The sequence below is a fragment of the Gopherus flavomarginatus genome, chromosome 24 (genome assembly GCF_025201925.1).
Source record: "Gopherus flavomarginatus isolate rGopFla2 chromosome 24, rGopFla2.mat.asm, whole genome shotgun sequence".
Taxonomy (NCBI): domain Eukaryota; kingdom Metazoa; phylum Chordata; order Testudines; family Testudinidae; genus Gopherus; species Gopherus flavomarginatus.
The window spans coordinates 14,249,001-14,271,774 of record NC_066640.1 but is presented as its reverse complement, the minus strand read 5'-3'; the positions used below and the strand labels follow the sequence as shown (position 1 = coordinate 14,271,774).

The following is a 22,774-nucleotide window of genomic DNA, read 5'->3' as shown; positions in this document are numbered from 1 at the left end:
ACTGGGCCATGGGGAACTAGGTTGTTATTGTAGGATTACGCGCACTGGGCCGTGGGGCGCTAGGTTGTTATTGTAGGATTACGGGCACTGGGCCGCTAGGTTGTTATTGTAGGATTACAGGCACTGGGCCGTGGGGCGCTAGGTTGTTATTGCAGGATTACGGGCACTGGGCCGTGGGGCGCTAGGTTGTTATTGCAGGATTACGGGCACTGGGCCGTGGGGCGCTAGGTTGTTATTGCAGGATTACGGGCACTGGGCCGTGGGGCGCTAGGTTGTTATTGCAGGATTACGGGCACTGGGCCGTGGGGCGCTAGGTTGTTATTGTAGGGTTACAGGCGCTTGGCCATGCACAGTGGTTTGTTATTGTAGGGTCACAGGTGCTGAGCTGTGCGCTGGTTTGTTATTGTAGGGTCATGGGCACTGGGCTGCACATGCCGGTTTGTTATCGTAGGGTCACGGGTGCCGGGCCACGCGTTCTGGGCCACGCGTTACTTGGGAGCCATTAACTATTTTTGTTCAGACAAGTGCTGACAATTCCACCTGCCCCCACTCGACAAGGCTCACAAGGAAAAGCTCAGGTTTACCTTCATGCTGTTTCTTCGTGAGCTGGATTTAAATCATGTTCAACCCCACTGTGCCAATGATTCCCTAGCCCTTGATCCCATGCAAACTCCACCCGCCCTGCCCCCATTTCACCACCAGGGTTACAAATTATAATCCCTGACCCCTCTGCACCCCTCACTGCTCTGACTGTCCCAGGGCCAGGACCCATCCTCAGCCTGGGCGTTCTACAGGAAGGAGAGCTAGGGTGCGAATAAGCACGCTGGTCACCAGTTACGGGGTGTGTGTGTGTGTGTGTGTGGAAAGAGACCCTTACAAGTTTGGTGATGAAGCTTTTCCAACCCCCAAACTCTGGACCTCTCCTTCCACCTTTCCCATTTCCCCTGCACCCCCCCTTCCTCCGCACAGCCCTGACATCACCTTCACTTCCCTCTCTCCTGTGGCTTCAGCCATACAACCCACCTGCCAGCCAGCTTACAACTGAGATCTCTGCCTACTCCTGCTCCCAGCACCCCCTGGCTGCCTGTTTCTAATGCGCTCGGCACCTTGGTGCCCAGCCTCATTCTCTGTCCCTGCCCCCACACACACCAGCACCGGCTGATCAGGCTTCCAGCCTCCCTCAGCAGCGCCCCAGAGGGAATCCTCCTGGGTTCTCCTGATCACTGCAAACTCGCCTTGAGCCTGGGGCTCCTCTGCACAGCTCCAAGGGTGAAATCTTTGGCCACTTTGACACCAATGGCAGTTTGGCCCTGGACTTTTAACGGCGCCAGGATTTCACCCCATGTCTTTACATGCAGGCCCCTGTTGACGGCTGCATGTTTCTCCACTTCACCTTGGGGGCCTGTTCAAGACACAGAACCTGAGTCTCATGGTCCCTATGGGGCTATAAGGACAGCTCCTTGTTCCAGCTTGGTCTCCAGCAGAAGCTGCTCCCTGCTCACTCCAGGTTGTCATGCTGGGCAAGGAGCTGTGTGTCACAGGATGAGCTGCCGCAGACACTGGCTGGGCCAGCATCCTGGGAGAGGTGGAAAGGGGGCACTCAGCTGAGGAACCAACAGACTTTTCAAAGTGGGGAGGGGGAGGAAAGATCATTTTCCTCAAACACTATTTTAAATATATGTCAAATTTGGGGCCTGCCAGCCTTGACTGCCTCCCTTTGCCCCAGGGCGCCTAGAATTTCCCAGGACAGTCCCAGAGTCATCCACTCTCTCCCACCCCATTTCAGTCCCCAAGTCAGCTGCTCTGATCCTGAAAGCACAAGAGTAAAATGTAAGTCTCCCTGGTACACAGAGTGCAGCTGAACTGCATGTGATTTGTAACCGGCTGGATTAGCTGGTAGGAACACAGGGATCGCTGGCCTGGGTCAGCCCAGTGCCCCATCTAGTTGTCTGTCCTGTTTCTGACAGCAGCCAGCATCAGATGCTTTAGGGGTAGGTATAAGAACCCTGCAATAGCAGATGAGGGATAATGGGACCTACGAGGTGTCATCCTGGTGTCTAATAGCTAGGGCTTGGTTTAAGCTCTGAAGCAGGAGGTTCTTGCCTTCCAGAAGCTGCACAGATCTCATCAGCAAGCTGCAAAATTAATTGCTTACCCGTGAAAACCCCTCTCTAAAGTTAGCAGCCCTAGGAAACTTTCCATCACTGTAAGAGTAAAGCTCTCAGGGACAGGGTCTTGCCGGAAATCAATTGCAGGTGGGCAGCAGAATACAGCAGAAGATTCGCTGGACCTGTCCCCAGAGAGGAAGTTTAAGGTAATAAGAAGCACTTGTACCAGACAGGCGGGGCTTCTACTGTAAACTGCATATGTTTATTATAAACAGAGAAGCGTGGATCAGATTCAAGGCCCACCTAATACAGACCCTCGGTAAACATTTGCTCTGGGGAGCTAGTTTGCAAAGCTGGTCCCACCAGTAACTTAACAGATCCTGTAAGAAGATTCTTGGGCATGTGCAATATTCTTTGGGCAGCACGACCCATGATGTTAAATTAAAGCAGAATGAAACCTTGATCCTGCAGCCCCCTGCAGTCGATGGGACTTGGCACAGGCTCCCGGGGTAGTTCTAGGTGATCGTGAGACAGGAGCAGGGCCTTAGGTATCCGACTTATCCACACTTCCCTCCCTTTGGCCTGCCAGAGGCCAGACTGCCTGCAAAGCCACCCTTCTTCCTTGGAGTTCAGGACAGAGCTGCGTGGCAGGACGCCTGGAGTCAGTATTGCTATAGAGGTGAGGTGCGGACCATGGTTTTCTGCTGTGCATTTTAATTACCGCTGGCAGTGCCCAGTGCAGCAGATGGCATTTGAAATCAAGTAAAACAAAAACAAAAAGAAATCAGTCAATCAGTATAAAGAACCTTTGCCCTCAATGTGTTCCAGTGATACCTGTAAGTCATCTGGGGCCAAACATATACCTGGAGGAAGCAGATGCAACTCAGCCCTTACTCATACAACTTGCTACACGCTGTGCGTTTAGATAACACCGAGAAAGTCAAGGGACATGAAGGTTATTTTTTGAAGAGCGAGTGCTCTGTGAATCTGAGCTCCACTGTAGCAGTGATGCGTAGTGTATAGTAGGAGACAGACAGTCTTGTTTAGTGGTCAGAGCAGGAGTCTGGGAGCCAGAGCCATTACTGCCTTAGCATATCTGTGATTTTGAGCTAACACCGTCAACCTTTTGTATTTCAGTTTACCCTGCTGTACAATGGGCATGGCAGAGCTGACGAGGGGGGTCGAGAGACCTAGCTGATTAGTTATGGTCTGTAAGGAGCTTGAAGACCCACTGCAAATGGCACTAACAGAGGGGCACTGTGTTTTTACGACAATCTGCAATTTTGGGTTAAACTCAGACGTTCCTCTCTGAGCAGACACAAAAGTAAAAATAACTGTCAAGCGCAAAGCTAACCACAGGCTTTTTTTAGAACACGATCCCTAAAACAACAGGCCACTTAGGCAAAACTTTAAGCAGTGCCCAAACACACAGCTACAAGGCCTTGGCATGGCTACAGACGCTCTGTCTGTCCCCTTGACTCTCAGCACTTAGCAGGAAAACTGGTAGCCTCAGAAATGCCTCCAGCTTTCTCAAACAGTACCACCGAGAGGTCCCGATTGAGACTGGAGCCCCATTGCACTAGACACTGTGTAAACAGGTGAACCCCCCCAGCCCTATTACAACCAATGACAAAACTCCCACTGATTTTAATAGCCAGGATTTCAACCTAAGTCAGAGAAAGCCCCTGCCCCAAAGAGTTTACAGTCTAAATAGACATGATGGGCAGAGGCCAGGAGGAGGAATAGAGAGGGGAAGTGACTTGACTAAGGTCACACAGCAGGTCAGTGGCAGAACCAGGGTCTCAGGAGTACCCAGCCAGGCCCTTTTCTATTGGACCACTTCCTGCTCAGTCTAGCCTTCACATAGCTTAAATACTGCAGCCTCTTTCGTAGCACTAGCTTTGGATGCGCAACTAGAGACCCTTGTCCTGGATTTCCAGAACCACGGAGCATCCAAACTCCAGCCAAAGTCGAGGAGAGCCGCCTACCTAGACAGCCTGATTTCCAGCGACACCCAGCATCTCCCAGTCAGTCCCACTGGCAAGACTCGGTGTTCAGCACTTCTGAGGATCCGGCTGCTCCCTTTGGTGCCTGCTTACAACGTAGAAGGCTAACCACGGGCCCCACTTAGTGAAAATCTTGGCTTAGGTGTCTCATTACAGGGCCCCCTCAAAAGAGAGGCACGGAAAATCCGGGTCACTCTTGGGAATGTTGGTGTAGGACTCCAAAGCCCAGCCATAGCTGGGAAATGTGTGATTAACGCGCAGGGCAGCCGCAGGAGATGAGATGAGACATGGTATTTTCAAAGGCTCCCCCCGGCCCTTTAGGGTATCTCGGTGATGCTGGAGCGGGCAGGCTGCCCTGTGCCATCACTGTCCCTAGGATAGTTTCAGCGACAGTGCCTGGCCACCAAGCTCTCAGACTCTGTGCCATCGCATTTTGGCAGTTTCCTCAAAGGGAACATAGATTGGCTCTTAGCAACCCCCCAGCCCCGACCAGTCCCTCTGCCCTCCCATCACGCTGAACCTTGAGGCACAAATCACATCACAGACCTCCTGGGCACAGGGAAGCGAGCTCTGCAAAGGAGAATCAGCATCAACCCCACCCTCCCCCCATCTGCGTGGCAAAAGCACACAGGGTGTGAATGCCCCCCTGCCGCAGCGCCTGGCTAGGTATCCGAACCTGTGCGTGCGGCTCCTGGGATGCCAGGATCGGACCCTCCCCAGCCCGGCCCCAGAGGGTGCCGCGCACCCCGGGGAGGGGCAGAAGAGACCCGGGAAGATGCTGCGTCCAGGGGGAGGAGGTGAAAGGCTCCCGGGGGGGCAGGTGGTCTGCAGCTGACCCCGGCGGAGGCAGGTACACCCGACCTAACTTCCGCGGGACTGGACGTGGTAGGCGGGGACGCGCCGCTGCCCCGTGTCTCTGGCTATCAGCTCCCCGCCTCCAGGCGCCCCTCCCCGGGCACCCTGCCCAAGATGCCCCCATTCACCCACACACCTGGTCAGTGGCTTTGCCCAGAAACTTCCCGGCTGCTCCGCTCCGGCAGGGCAGCGGCCCCGGCTGGGTGGCGAGGAGGCGAAGCGCTGCCCCCGGCCCGGCCCGGCTCGGCTCGGCCCGGCGCTGTCACTGGCTCGGGGGGAGCCGAACTGCAAAAGTGGCTTGAAAAGTCACGGCGGCTCCAGCTGCCCGGCTCGCGGCTGGCTCTGGCTCCCGGGCTGCAGGGACGGTCCTTTGCATAGCCACGCCCCTCCCGCCGCGCTGATTGGAGATGATCCGGCATCTATTTGCATAGAATTGCCGGATCGTGTTTCAATTGGCGGCTGTCTGGAAACGGGTCTCTCATAGCTCCGCCCCTCAGCGCGGCGGGGCTGTGGCAAGGCAGCTGGAGCCGTACATGAATTACTCTTGCGCTGGGGCGGGTTGTGTGCAGGGGGAGGGCTGGAGGCTCTGGACTTTGGGGCCTGGATCCCGAGGGGTGTTTCTGGCTCTGGGGGGTCCTGGATCTGGGCTCCAGCCAAAGCAGGGATCTCTGCTCTGGTCATTTCAGAGAACTTCCCACAGCAAGTCACACTGGACTTTCCCTTGCAGCTCACTGGCTGTTTGCTCCAACCCTTCCCCTCCCACGCAAGCCTAGTCACTTGAGCTTCACTCCACACCTGCCCCATCCCACTCCTTCCCCTTCCCTTCCATTTAACTTACACCCCCCACCCCCCAAGTAACAACCTCCCCTCTCCCTGGCCAAAAAATAGTGTTGAACAAACATGCCAGTTGTTCCCTCTGCTTGTGTGTATATTCCTTCCCCCAGCCTGGGAGCCAGGAGAATGGGGCTCTATTCCCCCTCTGACCTTGGGTGAATCCCTCTCTCTGTCCCTCTGTTTCCACTCCTGCCCTGTGGCTGTCTTGGTTATTTAGACAGCAAGCTCTCTGGGGCAGGGATCAGCTGCGATGCCATGGTTGTACAGCACCTAGCACAATGGGGCTTCATTCTTCAGCACCACCATAATAAACATGACTGATAACAACACTGATCAGGGGTAGGAGGAAACCTGAGTGGGGGCAGACGTGCCGTGCTGACATCATGTGAGGGAGCATAAGAGGAAGTTTGAAGGATGAGCAGGGGAACTACTGGCTACAAAGCACAGCTGCCAATTTTTATGTGGTGAATAAGCACCCCGACTTTCACAGTAAGCCAAAAATTGAGCTAATCCCATTTCAAAATGGCCAAAAGAAGCCAGTCCCTAAGAACCCCAACACTCTATGTGACTAGATTCCCGTGGCCTGCAGTCTGGGACTGTGGTGGGCCCGCTGCACCCCTGACTCTCTCCCCCGCTTACCCCTGTTTGCCCACCCCTTGACTCTGCTTACCGGGAGCGGATCAAAAAAAAAAGAAGCACCAAGCAACAAGCTATATAAGCCAAACAAGCTCCAAGTCAAAAACTAGTCAACAAGCAACTCACAAGTCATTGAGCCAAAAACAAGCCCAATTTCTGCAGTTTTTTCGCAGGTTTGGCCTGTCTGCTACAAAGTGCCTAGGCTGCTGAAGTGTGTCTGTTTCCAGGAAGGCGTTATTAAAACGAGCCTTGGATCCATGCATCTCAGGCCCCAAAACAGACAGAACACTGAAAACCTGGGCCAGGGACAATGGACCCTTGCTGCGATTATCTCAGCACTTTTACCCCACGTCTCAGTGAATCAATGCATCATCCTTGCAGCTGGAAGCCCCTCTTACATACATCACAAATGCCACAGAGCCACTGTCAAGCAGCTGGCCAGGAATCTGAACTCTGCCAGAGTCCACAGCTTTACACATGGGGGGCCAAACCTAAGGCTGACTGACCCCCTGTGAAATGTCTTTGGCATCACAAGTTGCAAGTCCATGCAGAATCTGGCCCTTGCGCTTCACTTGATTAGGTTTACTGGGCAGCTCGTGGCACTGGAAAAGGGTGGGACACTGGTTTTATTGGTTAGAGCAGAGGACTGGGACTCAGGACTCTGGGTGCTTTCCTCTGAGTGGGAGAGAGTGTAGTCTGGTAGTTAGAGCAGAGAGGTTGGATCTCAGGACACCTGGGTTCTATTGTCAGCTCTGGAATCAAATAGAAGTCAAGACCTAGCAAGTCTCTCTCTCTGCCTTAGTTTCCCCATCTCTTCAGTGGGTGTAATGCAGCTTCCCTACACAGCAAGGGAGGGCTCTGAGGTGTAATCCAGGTTTGCAAACACCCTGGGGAGTGTGACACAACCCCCTGGGGCCTTATTGTTCTTTGACTTTGTTACATTTTAAATGACCTCCCTTCTCCCAGTCAAGTCCCAGAAAATGCTTGAAACAATCAGAAAAGCTTATCAGCACCTGGGATTTCCCCTCATTTCTGACTTCCCTTCCCCTCCCAGCAGGGTCCACTCCAAAACACCTGGCAGCCAGTCTCCTCCCTTCTACCCTGGCACTCTTCGCTGTGTGACATGGGGTGAGCCACCAAGCAAAGGGATGACAGGGCCCTCCCCTTCCCCCAAACAATGTGGTCTTTGTGTGTGCCACGACAGAGCCTCCAATTCAGGAATGGGAAGTGGAGCCTTTCACCTCTCGGCCATGCATTCAAATTCTGCTAGACACTCTGCAATGAGTTGGTGGGGTCTCAGCTCAGGACAAGGACCAACCTCACAACAGGAACTCTAGTATAATTGTCTCCTTGGCAGCAGTCTGAGCTGATATCCAGGCCTGAGCTGCCCTCGGGCCTGAAGTCCCCGTTCCTTCCTAAAGGTGGACTCACAAGCTGAGGCAGTGCGGGGATGGGAGTTGTGGAAGAGGAGGGCAGTTTGCCCTGACACCGTCTGTGCTGTGCCATGGTGGCGCAGACGGGGCTCTGTGCTCCAGAGCTGTCGGTCCGACCCCTTTCACAGCACTAAGGGCCATATGATTCTTTGAACTAAATCCCAGACAGACACAAGCACACGGGCCTACTGAAACTGGAAGCTCTTTGGGGCACAGACTCTCTTTCAGGTCTATGTTTGCACAATGCCTAGCACACTGGAGTCCTGGGGCATAACTGTGGGTCCTAGGTGCTACCATAATACATGTAAATAATACACACGCAGACACAAACACCGACACTTCCTTATTCCCTTCAGCCACAGCCATTTCCCACCCAGACCCTTCCGCTTTGGTTTCAGGCCCAGGCCCAGACACACCCTGGCCCAGAAAGTAATGCAACACGGACAGGGTTTTTTAAAAACTACATTGTGCGAGGGTGCCAGAGATGGGCTGAGCGAACAAACGGGAAGCTGCTGCTCTCCAGTGAGGGAAGATCCAGCTGGCTTCCCAGGGATATGCCCAGAGTGAAGGCAAAGCCTGAGCTAATTATTGCCACAAACAATTTTTAGTGGCTTATTGCTCTAAACTGCAATCAAGGCCTCACAATAGTGAGATCTAAATAATCCAGGGCAAAGTCACAGTGGAATAGCTGAGGCTGAAACTGCTGAAATCTTCCTTCTTCTAAACACATCCCAGGGTATTAGGGGCTGGAATGTTACAAGGTATTATCAGTGCATCTGTCTCTGGGGCCCGAGACATTTCAAACTCAGCTAGGTAAAGCACCACATCTAAAGGGCCAGATTCTTTTTTGCCCTCCAGCTTGTGCAGACACTTACAATACTGCAAAGTGTTGTTAGATCAGAATAGCTGTGTTTTACACTCAGACTGCACTGGGGTAAACGACTGGAAATGGTGCTGGGCTATGGGAAAATCAGGCCCAGTGTAAGAAACAAGCCTGGACTGGCCAGATTTACTAGGGCCTAGCACAACTGTTTCATGATTATTAATTATTTGTATTATTGCACCATTCGTCTCTGACCCTTACACTTTACACAGCATTACTAGCGGACTGACTGAGCCTTTCTAATGACAACGAATCCTAATAGGTCACACGTCTAGGGGCTCAAAGCATGTTAGACATGAGTAGAAGGTGCTATAGATGGTTATAACTGTGGTTGTAAGTAACCTAGTGACCTGTGGTAATTGTTCAGCCATTTATCGAAACATCTACTAATCCTTTATTAACCCTTTATAAACAGAAGCTGAGCACAAGGTGCGCCCCATTTATTTTTAGCTCTTAGCCAGTGTTTTTCATCCCTGGATCCCCACAACGCATCATGAAGGAAGGTCAGTCTCATTATCTTCATGTTACGAGAGGGGAAGCTGTTGCAGGCCTGTTGGACTCCTGCTAGGACCTAATCTGGAGCTGATCAAGAATGAGCCCTGAGCATCTCTCGTGATGGGACATCAAACAAAAGCAATCTCCATGAAAGGTCTATGACTCAAACTCCTCTCTGAGTTCTGCTGGTGATCTTGCCCTAGGGTAGGTTTGGAGGGGTCACCATGGGGCAAGGTTTTTGGAGGGAACAAAGTAGGGCAGACGAATCCTGCCCCAAATGGGATGGATGCTACAGTCCATGATTGCTTTTCCCAGGCAGCATCTTTCTGATGCTGCTTTTAATCAGGTTAAAAGCAGATAAAATCTGTGTGAAACCTCACCACGATCATGCCCACCATAAGCGGCGAATCTCTCACCCTCCGCCCGAGGACCGGTGCTTAGACTGGAGCAAGGCAAAAAAATTGTCAGTTCTGGAAAGCAAAACATCCCTCCACCACAAATGCAAAGGAATGGCAAAATTCCACCCTGGCACCAGTCTAGATTCATGGGAGAAGAGTCACAGCAAGAAACTTTATCACCAGCAAAATTTACTCTGCGAGTCTCTGTGACACATGGGGATGTGAGACCCCCAAGGCACCATTTTCAATGCACACAGAGTGACCTCACAGCACAGCTCCTGACCAGACAGGCTTGGGCCCTGGAATCATTTCCCCTTTGGCTTTTCTGGTGCAATCACTTCCCCGATAAGCCCTTGTTCATTTCAGCCCTGAAGGTCCAGACTGGGGCCAAGGGGTTTCCATCTCTCTGGCTTCTGGCCACTAGCTGGATGGCAATCGGCATGTGACTGTTAAGCACATGTGGAACAAAAAGTCTGCACCAAACAGCAAGTCCAAGGGTCTATCAGTACTGTGGATATAGCTACACCCCCAGGGCAGATGTGCTGCACCAGGATGACCCAAGACTTGCTCCCAGGCTGAAAGCAATCAAGTGCTGGGGGTTTGCAACAGTACAGTGACAGCAGTGCAAAGATCCTCACTGCCGACAGGCCCCAAAGGCAGCCAGGGCTGGGCAAGGGGGAACTTCACAGTGGATTTGAGAGTCAAGAGAAGTTTGGACTTCCCAGGGCAATATGTTGCTGGTGAATGGAATAATACCTCATCTGTGTGGAAGCAAAGCTAGACCCAATTCTTGGCTTCTGCTCCAGACAAGGCTTCTTACAAGACCCGAGAAATCACCCAGGTGATGCCCGAGAGCAACTGAAATGGACCTTCATTCCTGGACAAGGATGTAGGAGACTTGGGTTCTAATCCCAGATCTGCCACTGACCTGCTGGGTGACCTTGGGTAAGTCACTTCCCTTCTCTCTGCCTCAGTTTCCCTTCTTACCCCTTGTCTACGTAGACTGTGAGCTCTTTGGGACAGGACTGGGTTGTCTTTTGTGTCTGTGCAGCACCTACCCAGTGGCGTTCTGATGGCTGTTGCGCCTCTGGGTGTGACTGTAATAAAAGCGCTCACTCTTGGTTCACATGTGGTTACAACTCTGAAATTTGGGCTGAGGATGGTGAAGTTCAGGGTGGGGCTGGCTGGGGGGAAGGAACTGGGGCTTTTGGCGGAGTTTCACTTTGAGTCCTCGGGCGTTTTCAGACCTGCAGTCTGGGGGAGGTGCAATCCCATGAGGCAGAAGCGAGAATAGGTTTGTCCCAGGCCAACTGGGTTTGCTGGCCATCATCTGGCAGACCCTGCTTACCCCCCCCCCCCCCCGGGAAGGGAATGTGTGTCTGCACTGGCCTCACCAGCTACACTGAGTGCTACTGGACACTGAACGGTTTGACCAGAAAGGTACTTCCCATTCCCCTGCTCGGGGTGTTCAGCATGGCTCCAGCTCTGCTCCAGACAGCGGTAAGGAACTGTCCTGGCAGCTGGATTCAGAAGCCTTGGGGGAACACTTGGGACCCTGGAGAACACCACTGTTTACAGCAGCTAAATGGAACTGATGCAACTTCTAGGCTCTAGTTACGTGATAGGAGCTGCCTAGCTACCAGGTGGGATGCTGGATTAGAAAGGGCTTGTCAGGAAATAAACTCTCTCCCCGGCCCCATGCAGGGTCACACTGGACTGACATGGCTCCTGCCTCCAGAGAAACTGTGCATAATGAACGCCCCCACCCATGAACCCGAAGTTCCCAGCCCTGAAAGTAAAACTCTGAAGGACACGGGCACATTACCACAATGGCTTTGAGACTCATCCAATTTCCACAGGTAGCAAATAAACTTGGGTGGATAAACAACAGGGCAAAATTCCTATGGGACATCCCAAACCAACCCTTCCAAAGGCCAAAATAGGGTCTGTTGCTTCCTTAGAATGGTTAGTGCTGGGGAGACTGGCTAGCCCAGGATTTAGGGGGATGGGACACCTCTAAGTCACCAGTCCAAATCCAGCTGGTGTGCTGGTAGTGACCAAAAGCCAATCAACTGAAAGGTCTTGGGTGGCCTGTGTGACATCAGGATGTCAAGGCAGAGAGGCCAAAGACTGAACAAGCCTGGGGGCTGCACAAGTATCACCGTGTTGAGCGGAGGGAAGTCTGGCTGCCACTCAGAGCTCTGGCAGGGATCTGCCGGGATGTGGGCCCTTCTCTGCCTGCTGCCCTCAGATGCTATCAATGGGGAGAGCATACTAGATTGCTGGGTCCATTCCTCCTGCCATGCTGGCGTGTTCAGGATGTCTAGCGACAGACAGCTTTCCTGGTAGGCTTTGGTCCTAGCCACTAATGGCCACGTCCTGAATACAGGCACTGGGTGAACGCTGTGGGCTCCTTGAGCTGCCCCAGGATGAAGGATCAGTCTTGGGAGAAACAAGGCGTGAGAGGGGAAGCAGAGCGAGGTGGAAGGTCTCTCCATCCTGACACTGGGAGAGGTTCCAGGTACACAAGAGCAGTATCTTTCTTAGGCCTGTGGCTGCTGTCTGCTTATAAATCTTGTGATTTATAGAGGACTGCAGAGTGCAATTAGCAGGGTGTTAATTAGCCTCGCTCATAATCTTAATTGATCCTGGAAGGGGAGGGAGTGCAGAGGACATGTCAGCATGTGTGGAATGCCACCTTGTATCCTAGGGTCTCCTAAGAGCTCCCTGGAGCACAGAATAAGCCTCTGGCCTGGAGAGAGCCCCACTGCCTCCGACCTGCACTGAGACACCCCTGCCCTTGTAGGCCTGAGATGCAGGAGTTCAATCCCTATGGCCTATAATAGGCAGTCTGATCTCTCCTTAGCCTGCCAGCAAAGGGGGCCCAGCAATGTGGACACGTGGGGTGGCCCAGAGGTGTGTCCTGAGGGTCAGGGCTGGTTGCCAACTGCAACATTTGTGCCCTCACCCTGAGGCTGTGGGTGGGCTGGTGAAAGTTCTTTCTGCTTTGTGGATCTAGTGGCCTGGGCATGCTGCTTTTTCAGAAAGCTCTGGCTGGTCATTTCACTGCAAGTCCCAGTCTCGGCTCTTCCTGCCTTTGGTGCTTGGAGCTTGCGCTCAAAAGCTTTTGGCTCCCTCTTGAGGTCTTTCCTGTCTCTAGATCGAGAGCCAGCAGATCACGGAGATAAATCAACAAGATGAAGACAGCCAAGATGCCTGGTAGGGGCCCCTCACTGCTGGGCGTTGTCCCCCGAGAAGTGAGCTAAGCAAATGTTTGGCCTTAACCCACCTCGAAAGAGGCCCGGACTCAGAATAGGGAAGCAGGTTTTCATGCACCATAGAGGGCAGGGGGGTAGAAAAGGGGCTGATCCAGAAAGGAGGGGAGAGTCAATAGCAGACTGTGGTGCTTATAGTTAGTAAGACAAACTCATCTCTGCCGTTCAATCAGGTGCAGCTCCACTGACTCCGATGGAGTTGCACTTGTTTACTTCAGGCGCCTATCAGGACCGGCTATGGAGTAGCCCAGCTACACACTAGCTGGTCCGTCCCCCTGGATTGTTCTACATACGGTGTTCTCAGCCTTGGCCAAACCCAGAAGAACTCAGACAACATCTCATTTAGACTCTCCCTTTGGGGGGCGCTCTCTGTGCCGAAATGACCCGGAGCCTCTCGGTCGTCGCCTTTCTTTGCCAGAGGGGTCTGTGACCTGTGTCTGAACTGTGCAAGAGAAGCAGCACAGCTAAAGTCAGAAAGGAGTGAATCTGATTAAGTACTGGTCACTTTGTTAAACCCTCCCTCCCATGGGCTGCTGGACGATGGGCTGTTAACTGGGACAGTGATGAGTAAATCTCAGCGCAGCCCAGGGGCACCAGAGTCTCTGTGTTCCAAAAAATATTCCCAAATCTGCCAGGCTTCTCCAGACAGACTCAGAGGCTCTGCTCACATCTTGCCACTGACTGTCCGCTGCCTGGTGCAAGAGGCAGATGGCAGTGAAGGGGATGGGATATAAATGGCACAGGCTTATGGGTCCATGACCCTGGGCCATGTTACAATAACACAGGCCAAGGAGCTGAAATCCCCCAGGGCAAAAATGTTGGGTGGTCTGGAAATTAACAGGAGCTAAAACAGACTTCCTGCCAAAGCCAGCAGGCTGGCTTCCAACACAGCCTATGTACCTTATTTTTGCTGGGTAGAGGTGGAAAGAGGCAGGCTGGTACCATACTACCCACCCAAGTGAGACCAATTCCACAGTGATACCATTAGTAGCATTGTTGCCTCTCTACTAGGAGGTCACGGGTTCAAATCTCCCACAAAGACTGAGGCTCAGACCCAAAAACTGATGGCACAATGCAAGCCGTGGCTTTGTGCAGGCACAGACACGCAGGGCTGGAAGTGGTCTTGAGAGGCCGTCAATGGCTATATTGCCTGAAATGAACAGTGTGACTAGCTTGTCTGACTGCCTGCAGAACCTGGGCCTTCCCTGGATTAATCCCTGTTTGAACCAGAGCAGATTGTTTAGAAAAACATCCCAACCGGATTTAAAAAGTATCAGTGATGGAGAATCCACCACAGCTCTTGGTAAGTTGTTCCAATGATTCATTACCCTCACTGTTGGAAATTACTAGCTTCAACTTCCAGCTACTGGAGCTCGTTAGACCTTTGTCTGCTGAACCGAAGAGCCCATTGTCAAATTGTGTTCCTCCTGCAGGTACTTACAGACTTTGATCAAGTCACCCCTTGGCCTTCTCTTTATGAAACTAAATAGATCTAGCTCCCTGAATTTATCACTATACTGCATTACACTGAGTTCCCTCCCTGTGTCTGGTGGGTTACCTGCATGGACAGAGTGATTCTGTGGTACATTTAGAAAAGAGTCAGGGACAAGCCCGGAGTCCCAGCCAATGTTCCCCCTCTCAGTAAAGCATGATCCAATGTTGTGTGTAAGATGTCGCTGGGCCCACAATGGTTGCTGCCTTTGGCCGCAGCCACTCGCCTGCTCCTTGCACAGGCAGTACATAGAATCTGAAAGGCACTAGGCCTGATTCTGCCCTATACCACGAGTAGTCACTTGCACCAGTGTAACATGCGGCCACCCTGATTCATTAGCGTTTTGCTCTTGTGTAAGTGACTACACCAGAAACAGGCCTCCCCCGCACACACTCTCATATACAATCCTATTCTTTCAGCAGGTGAACAGGGTACTGACACATCAGATGTTACTGCAGCATAGTTCCATCCTGGCATACGAGCCAGATCACTGCAGCTTCGGGGGGAGAGGTTTCAAATGGAGGCAGCTTGGACAGGCCCTGTGCAAGTCAGATGATGGATGATGCTAGGAAACTAGGCTGCCTACAGACCTACAGACCCAGAGTCAGGCCGCCTAAAAGGTGGAGCGTTTGTGACAAGTATCTAAGCAGCAAGTGTCTTCCTTGGCATGTCTTCAACCGGTGGGCATAACATGATGCCAGGACAATAACAATGACTGAACCCCCAGCCTTAGAACAACACGTCCTCTGCAGATTGATTCGGAGACCAACACAGCCTAGTGGTGCAAAGAAAGGAGTGGGTGCATACCGCACTCCAGCACCCCCGCTCCCCACACTGACTCCGTCAGTGGCCTTGGACTCATCTCATAACGTCTCTGCCTCAGTTTCCCTATTTTATAAAACGGCCCATCCCCCAGCAATGCTAATATTTGTTACACACGCTGAAGAAGTCAAGTGGGAAGTATTTGTGCTAGTTATTTCCTGAGCTAGGATTTACAGAGGATCCTTTTATGAATGAAAGAACTTTGGCCAGGACAGATGTCTCCCTGCAACCAGCACTTTGGGCATCCCCGCTCTATGTCCAGGTACTTCTCTGGCCCCCATCACCAGAGTAGGTGAGCCCCTTGCAATCTTTAAGGTATTGATCCTCCCAACAGCTCTTGATATCCCCGTTGTACAGATGGGACCTGGGACACCATGAGACTTGCCCAAGATCACACAAGAAGTCTGTGGCAGAGCAGGGAATCTGAACACCCAGGCTAAGCATTCTACCATCCTTCCTGCTTATTCAGCATTCCAGTGGTTCATGACTCAGAGCACGTGCATTCTGCTCAGTCTGAGTCACTGGAATATGTTTGCATGTGTTTTTAGGGATCACCCAACAGGAAGACGAGCTTCACCCCCCCAATGAGACACAACCCCGCAGAACCAGGACCATGGATCTGTTTCTGGGACCAGCCAAAACTCCTGGTGAGCTATGGTCAATAAAAACATCCCCCTCTCCACTGAAGGGTCAGCCTTGCTAGGAGGAGCGATGCTTTCATACTGAAGAATGTGATTCCCTGGGAGCGTCAGCCAGGAAGGCTATCCCAAGGGGAAAGGCACTGCTGCTTCTCAGAGATATTTATAAGAGATGGCAAACCCCTGTCAGCTCTAGTGGGCCTTTTGTTGAGTGAACACCAACGTCCAGACTTGTCGTTTCTTAGCCTTGCTGCTCAGTGATGTATCTTGAGGGCTCTCTTCCCTTGCTTGTTCCTGATATTTTTAATAGACTAGGAATAATACCCCAGGCTGCATGCAGCAGCAAGGAGAGATGCCTGTCTAGGATCTGATTTTCAAAAGAACCTAAGCATGAGTCCCACTGAGAGTCACCATGCTCCTAAACCTCCTGGGCACATTGGAAAATCCCCCTGCTCTCGAGTGCAAAGTGGCCACAAACAGGTGCGAGAGTAGGCAGCAAAGCACTGTATGTGGTACTGCAAAGAAGTCCAAATTAAATGCACCAGACTCTTGGAGAGTCATAGAATTGTAGGACTGGAATGGACCTCGACAGGCCATCTAGTCCAGTCCCCTGCACTCAAGGCAGGACTAAGTATTATCTAGACCAGCGTTTTCCAAACTGTGTTCCACGGAACACTGGTGTTCCACACGATGTGAATAGGTGTCCCGTGAAAGACTCTTGCACTTGACTTTTGTACTACTTTATACACGCTTTCCAGTTAGAAATTGTTAGTTCAAGTTATTTTAAATTTGTATTGTTGCTTTGTTTTATAAAATCAAATATATTTGAGCATAAATAACACAATTTTTTACTTGAAAACCAAATGACTACAAAGTAATATTATAAGTGTTCTGTAATAGGCTAAAAAGTGTTCCATCGCCAAAAAAGTTTGGGAAACGCTGATCTAGACCATCCCTGACAGCTGTTTGTCTAACCTGCTCTTAAAAATCTCCAACCATGGAGATTCTACAACCTCCCTAGGCAATTTATTCCAGCGCTGAACGAGGTGGAAATTGCTGTGGGCACAGCAGAGAAAGCAACTAGGAGGAGAGCATGGGGAAAATCAGAAGTCACAAATGTACAGAGAGTCAGTGTTCATTATACACATCCAAGGGCTAACACAACAGGCATCCACACAGCAAGAGTCAGGCTCTGTCACACCCTGTGTCACAACAGCTGGTCACAGCCACATCTCATGGGACAGGAGTCACAATTGCTGCCTCAGTGATTTCCCCTGTGCAAAGGATTGCTGTTCTTTATGGCGATCCAGACTGCCAGGTAAACGATAGAGCTTGGATACTATGGTGATTCTGGTATATAAATATCTAAGTCAGTTCATGCTTAGGAGAACGCGTGTGTCCATTGCTGCAGCATCCAAAGGGCAACTCCATCTTTTCAGGTGCTGTGTATTTATACCCGCTCCTGTATTTTCCACTCCAGGCATCTGATGAAGTGGGTTTTAGCCCACGGAAGCTTATGTCCAAATAAATTTGTTAGTCTCTAAGGTGCTACAAGGACTCTTCGTTGTTTTTGCTGATACAGACTAACATGGCTACCACTCTGAAACAAGCAAAGGGTTACTGGCATTTCTATTAAAGGGGAGGGATAGGGGCAGTCAGCATCCCTGATTTGTATGTCCTCCCAAAGAGCTGTGTGCACAGATGCCTCTGTGCGGTGCTGCACAGCTTTCAGCCATTTCACCTGCCCGGCTGGGAGCACGTGAGACCCTTTGGGGCTATGGCCCCTGGCGTATCAGAGGTGACCCTGCTCTTCACATGTGCACTCCTGACTGGGCAGCTAATGGCTGAACCCACCTCTGTTTCTACACCTGCACCAACAGCTTCCAGTTAATCTGTAACAGGAATGCGGCACCAGAGCGCTGAACATGGCTTACCTCGTGTTCTTCATGTTCATTTGCAATTAACACCTTGTACAAAGGGGACTAGGTGGGAAGGGAGAAAAAGCATGAGAAAAACAGACACAAACCAAAGCAGTCTGGAGTCCCCTTCCCTTGCATTAGGGCGCAGTCTAATCTGCAGGCATCTCATCTGCATGGAGTAGGAAGGGATGGGGGACTGACAAGAGTATTTACTCAGTTGCTATGGGGACCTGCAAAAAATGCCCCCCTTGGAGTGAAATCCTCACATGTAGTGGGGACAGAGGGCAGGCGGAATGGTCTCGGCGCTGCTGAGCAAGGCAAATAGAGCATCGTAATGTATTAAGCACAAGATCATGCAAACCATGGGAAAAGAGAGAGGAGGGAACCCATTTCCAGAATCCCTCTCTGCTTTCATTCTGCGTTCTAACAGAGCAGCTTGAAGTGCTGGGGGATTTGGTGAACGACAGGGCAGGCAAATTCGTTTAGATCAAATAACCAGCACCCCAAAGCTGCCGTTGAAACTCACAGGAAGCATGAGACATTTGATTGCTGCTATTGCTCCTGTCTCTGTGTTTCCAGGTTCTGAGCAGGCCCACAAACAGTGGAACCTCATGAGACCGGCCCAGCCAAAAGCCCTGGGAATCTCCCCACAGCCTCTCTCCTTGTCACATGTCTAGCCTGGCTTTTGCAGTGCCAGGCGGCTTGAAGGGGTCAGTAAAACAGGGGAATTCCTGAATCCAAACACCCAATCCCCCCAGTCTTTATCGACTGACCCACTCTGCCTGCTCCCTTCTGCACCCTTCCCCATGTCTGGTGCTGCTTCTACACCCGTGCTGCTACTGCTGTGGGGCAGGAAGGCCATGCAGGAACATACACAGTACAGGCAAGGGCCACTGCTAAAAATACAACGAGCAAAGGAAAATGGTATTTATAGAGCCACTGACTCTGGAGAAGTCCCTGCTACCTCGATAGCCTCAGTTCCTTCCAGTTGCCCCCTACTGAACATAACGGGCTGTGGCTTTCTTAATGCTTCATTTGGACACATGGAAGAACAATACATACACCTGCAGGGAAGCAGACATGGAAATAGTGGCTTAACCCTCAGTTCCTCCTGAAGTAGCTGTTAGTATCTGCAGGAACTGGATATCCTTTGCCCCAAGTATTACCTACAGAACCACCCACGCAGGCATGGAACATCCCTGACCAAGTTCCCATTTGAATAACCCAGATCTGTTTCTAATTTCCCTCTGGAGCTTAACATATATGTTGTATTAATCCTTTCCGTTTCTGAATGACACTGAAGTGTCACTGCGAGCTATTAGGCAGCTGCCATGTTCCTCCCCAGAGATGGCTGCATTTTAGCCCTTAACCAACCAAAACATGTTCAAGATCATAGAAGCTTTGCCTGATTGTGGACTGCAGAATGGAGCCCATAGCTTGCAAAGTGCTTTGGGATCTTCCTGATAAATTCAGGAGCCCAGGGTGACTGACTACCAATGGAAGGCGGATTAGGCTATTGTGTTGTTCTCATAATGTAGGCAAGACAGATTTCCCATTCCTCTTCCCCAGGACTAGATATCACCCCGTGCCCGCTGGGGCTGTTTACTCACAGGCACTTAGCTATACAGAAGTGCTGAGCCTAGACCTGCGAGTTATGTTAATGGTGTTGATCCAAGTCCTTGATGAACTTGAGAGCATTTTCTCACCATACAGGAAGTCAGGGTTAGCTGAGTCGCCACGGGAACAGTAGGGGAAAAGTGTGGACAAGATGCAACTTCGGAGAGAAGCTTAAGGGCTGCGCAAAGAGCCACACGAGAAGAACATGAGAGGAAGAGAGGAGCTGGAGATGCCACAGTGCAGGCAGCACAGGTCCAAGTGGCAGCCTGGACAGCCGAATATCATCTCTCTCCTCCCACTTCAACACAGAAAGGGACATGGGTCCTCAGCTGATGCAAATCCACATTGCTCTGGTGAAGCCAACAGATCTTCCCCGATTTATCCCCCTAAGGATCCGGCCCATTATAGATCAAACAAACCAACCAAAGGTAACACTGACCTCAATTCCTACAGGCCAAAGATTCTTGATGCTGCCTTCTGGCTAAATTACATGAAAGGCCCTGGGCCTGAGTCTGACCTTAGACCAATGGGACTCCACTGACTTTAATGGAGTTACTCCTGGTGAACCAGGTCCGAATTCTTCTTCACTAGCCAGGGACAAACCATAGGGCTCCGTTGAAGACTCTGCTCCTCCAAGGCCAGGTTTTCAAGAGCTCCGCACTCAGCAGCTCCCACTGAGCCACCAAGAGCCGGATTTGTGGAAGAGCCCAGTGCACTGGCTAAATGGGTGCCAAATCCTAATCTACGAGACCTGATCCAAAGCCTGTTGAAATCAATGGGAAACTTTTCCTGGACTTCAATGAGTTTTGGATCAAGAGCCTGTAGGAGTTTGGCGCAAGATTCATAGTTGGTGTAAATCAACATACCTCTTTCCAGAGTTATGCTGATTTACACCAGCTCTGAATCTGGCCCTTGCTTTTTACAAACGAAGGGCTCTGTTCTGCTGTCTGTGATGCTGCTTGTCACGGAGTCCCCGGGCGATGCTCTGGAACTGCTCCCCACCAAACCAGGCAGGACTTTGGGGAGCCTCCTCTCCCTTGGAGCAGACTTGTTCAGGGCAAGAAGCTCACACGGCTTCACCTCCTGGGTCTCTCCTTGGAGCATTCAGCATCCTCTGCCCCTCCGTGCGCTTCCCACAGCGAGTCCACCCCAGCGGGGTCCTGGGGAAGCCACCGGGTTCTGCACCCCCACTTTGCAGTCAGACGTGACTCTCAGCCAGCCAGTAAAACAGAGGTTTATTCGATGACAGGAACAGGGTCTAAAACAGAGCTTGTAGATACAGCGAACCGGACCCCTCGGCTGGGTCCATTCTGGGGGGCAGTGAGCCAGACCCCCAGGTCTGCCCTCCACCCTTGACCCCAGCCAGCTCCAGACTAACCACCCCTCCCAGCCCCTCCTCTCTCCTCAGCCCCTTTCCTGGGCCAGGAGGTCACCTGATCCCTTTGTCTCCAACACCTTCAGCTGGCACCTTTGCAGAGGAGGGGCCCAGGCCATCAGTTGCTAGGAGACAGAGTGCCAGGCATTTAGGTGCACTGGCCCTTTGCTCTGCCAGATACTTAAGAACTGCCATGGGGACACTGAGGCACCAACACAGTACTCAGAGAAAACATTAAGAACTTTCCCAGTTTGTCACATCTCTCCCCCCTTCGAGACCGAACTGAGCGAGGTCACTCCAGCCAGTGACCTGGGGAAGTTCGAACCCACCAACATTCCTATGGATGCCCCAGCATCTCTCCCATTCCTTGGTGTGAGTTACACCAGGACAGTCCAGTCTCACGCCCTCCCTTAGGTCGGGTGTGCTTGATGGCACTTGCAGGCCGCATGTGGGAAGGTTTATGCGGCTTGACCCCTTTTGCTATCCCCAATACCCATGGGGTTCAAACTGGGACGGGGTCTTCTCCCAGCACTCTGGGCTGCAATTCGGGCTGTCTTGGTTAAGAGCCCTCAGCTTGGCCTTTGCCAGCTCTGGGCTTGAGCAGCCGCTTCCCACCTTGTGGCCCAGACACAACGCCTCTGCCATCCCCACCTTACACTTTCCAGCTTTTACCATCAGTCCCACCTCCTTGAGGCAGCCCAGCCCCCTCTTCACCTGGGACACCTGTTCCTCCCAGATCTGGCTAAAGATGCACATGTTATCAGTGTCTGCCAGGGCCAAGTTCTCCATCTCCCTCTGCTTGTCTAGAATCTCCCCAGGCCTAGGCATGGGGTCGGCATTGGACACTGTGATGGCTTTAAGCTTCTGATAGCCCCCATAAAACCAGATCATCCTGTCTCGCTTGGGGATCAGCCCCACGGGTGAGGCCCATGGGCTGTAAAACGGCTGGATCCCATCTAAAGCCAGCATGTTCCTGAGCTCTCTCTCCAGGTTCTGGGCTGCTTTCCCAGTGACTCTGAATGGGGAACACTTGATGGGGAGATTGTCTCCCACCTCAGGGAAGAGATCCCCCAGGGGGTCTTCCCCCTTCTTCATCCAATCCTCCCTCTTCAGGTTCAGGGGTCCCCTCACTCTCCTCCCATCCAGCAGCTCGAACGGGAAGAACCCTGTGGATTCCTGGGGCACCACCAGCTGCCTCCCGATTCCCCCCAGTTCTACTTCCCCTTGGGGAGCCCATTCCCGGTACAGGAATCCCTTCTCCTGCAGGACTCTGTCCCTGCAGCCTTCCCCAAGGGGGTTTGCAGCGCTGTGGCCAGCAAGTTCCCTCAGCTTCTCCAAGGAGGGATCCCTCTGCAGCTCGGTCTGGGATTCAGCAGCTGGGGCAGGGAGTGGGACCTGCTCCCTCTTGCTGGCTGGGCCTGGAGTCACAGCCCCCCTGAGCCCTGTCCCTGGTAGCTCCCTCCCTGCTGTGTAATCACTTCCCAGCAGCACGTCTGGACCAGGCAAACCTGTTTGGCAGCTGACCTGCCCTGCCTGGGTGTCCCTGCACTCAGCTGGGGTCTCAGCTCCCCCCATGCTCAGCGCTGCCCTTGCTGTCCCAGTGGGGCCAGGCAGCGAGCTCTTTGCTCTGGTCACAGCATCAGAGCCAGCGTGAGCCCCCTCTCCGGTGTGCAGGGGGGCGGGGAGCATCTCTCCCTCCCACTCAGCCCCAGGGGGCTGGTTACAGGTAGGCAGGTATCCTGAGCCCTGCAGCCCCTCCCCACTGCCAGCCAGGTCATTTGCATTTTCACTGACCATTTCCATCCTAGCCAATTGGTTCCCTGGATTTGAATTCAAACCCTCGGCCGTTACAGGAGCGGGGCCTGGATCCTGTCCCAAGGGGAGACAGTCACCCCCCAACAGGGCCTCCCAGCCGATATCCTGGAGAACCCCAACGACCAGCCAGCCCAACCCCTCCTGTGTCTGCACAGGGATCTGGGCCATAGGCA

General features: G+C 52.3%; 1 protein-coding gene across 5 annotated transcripts in view; it reads right to left on the bottom strand.

The window, feature by feature from the left end:
* The window catches only part of LOC127040205 (BLOC-1-related complex subunit 8-like), an 82,528-nt gene that overhangs the window by 28,976 nt on the left and 30,778 nt on the right, over nucleotides 1-22,774 (bottom strand). For 2 of the 5 annotated variants that reach the window (XM_050934070.1, XM_050934072.1), the window contains exon 1: nucleotides 5,106-5,221. The exons of 2 other annotated variants lie outside the window; for them this stretch is intronic. The gene's annotated coding sequence lies outside the window, so the exon portion shown is untranslated. Of the gene's footprint in view, nucleotides 1-2,395; nucleotides 2,832-5,105; nucleotides 5,222-22,774 lie in introns of those variants that run through there. One more of the 5 variants, XM_050934075.1, reaches the window with a different exon arrangement.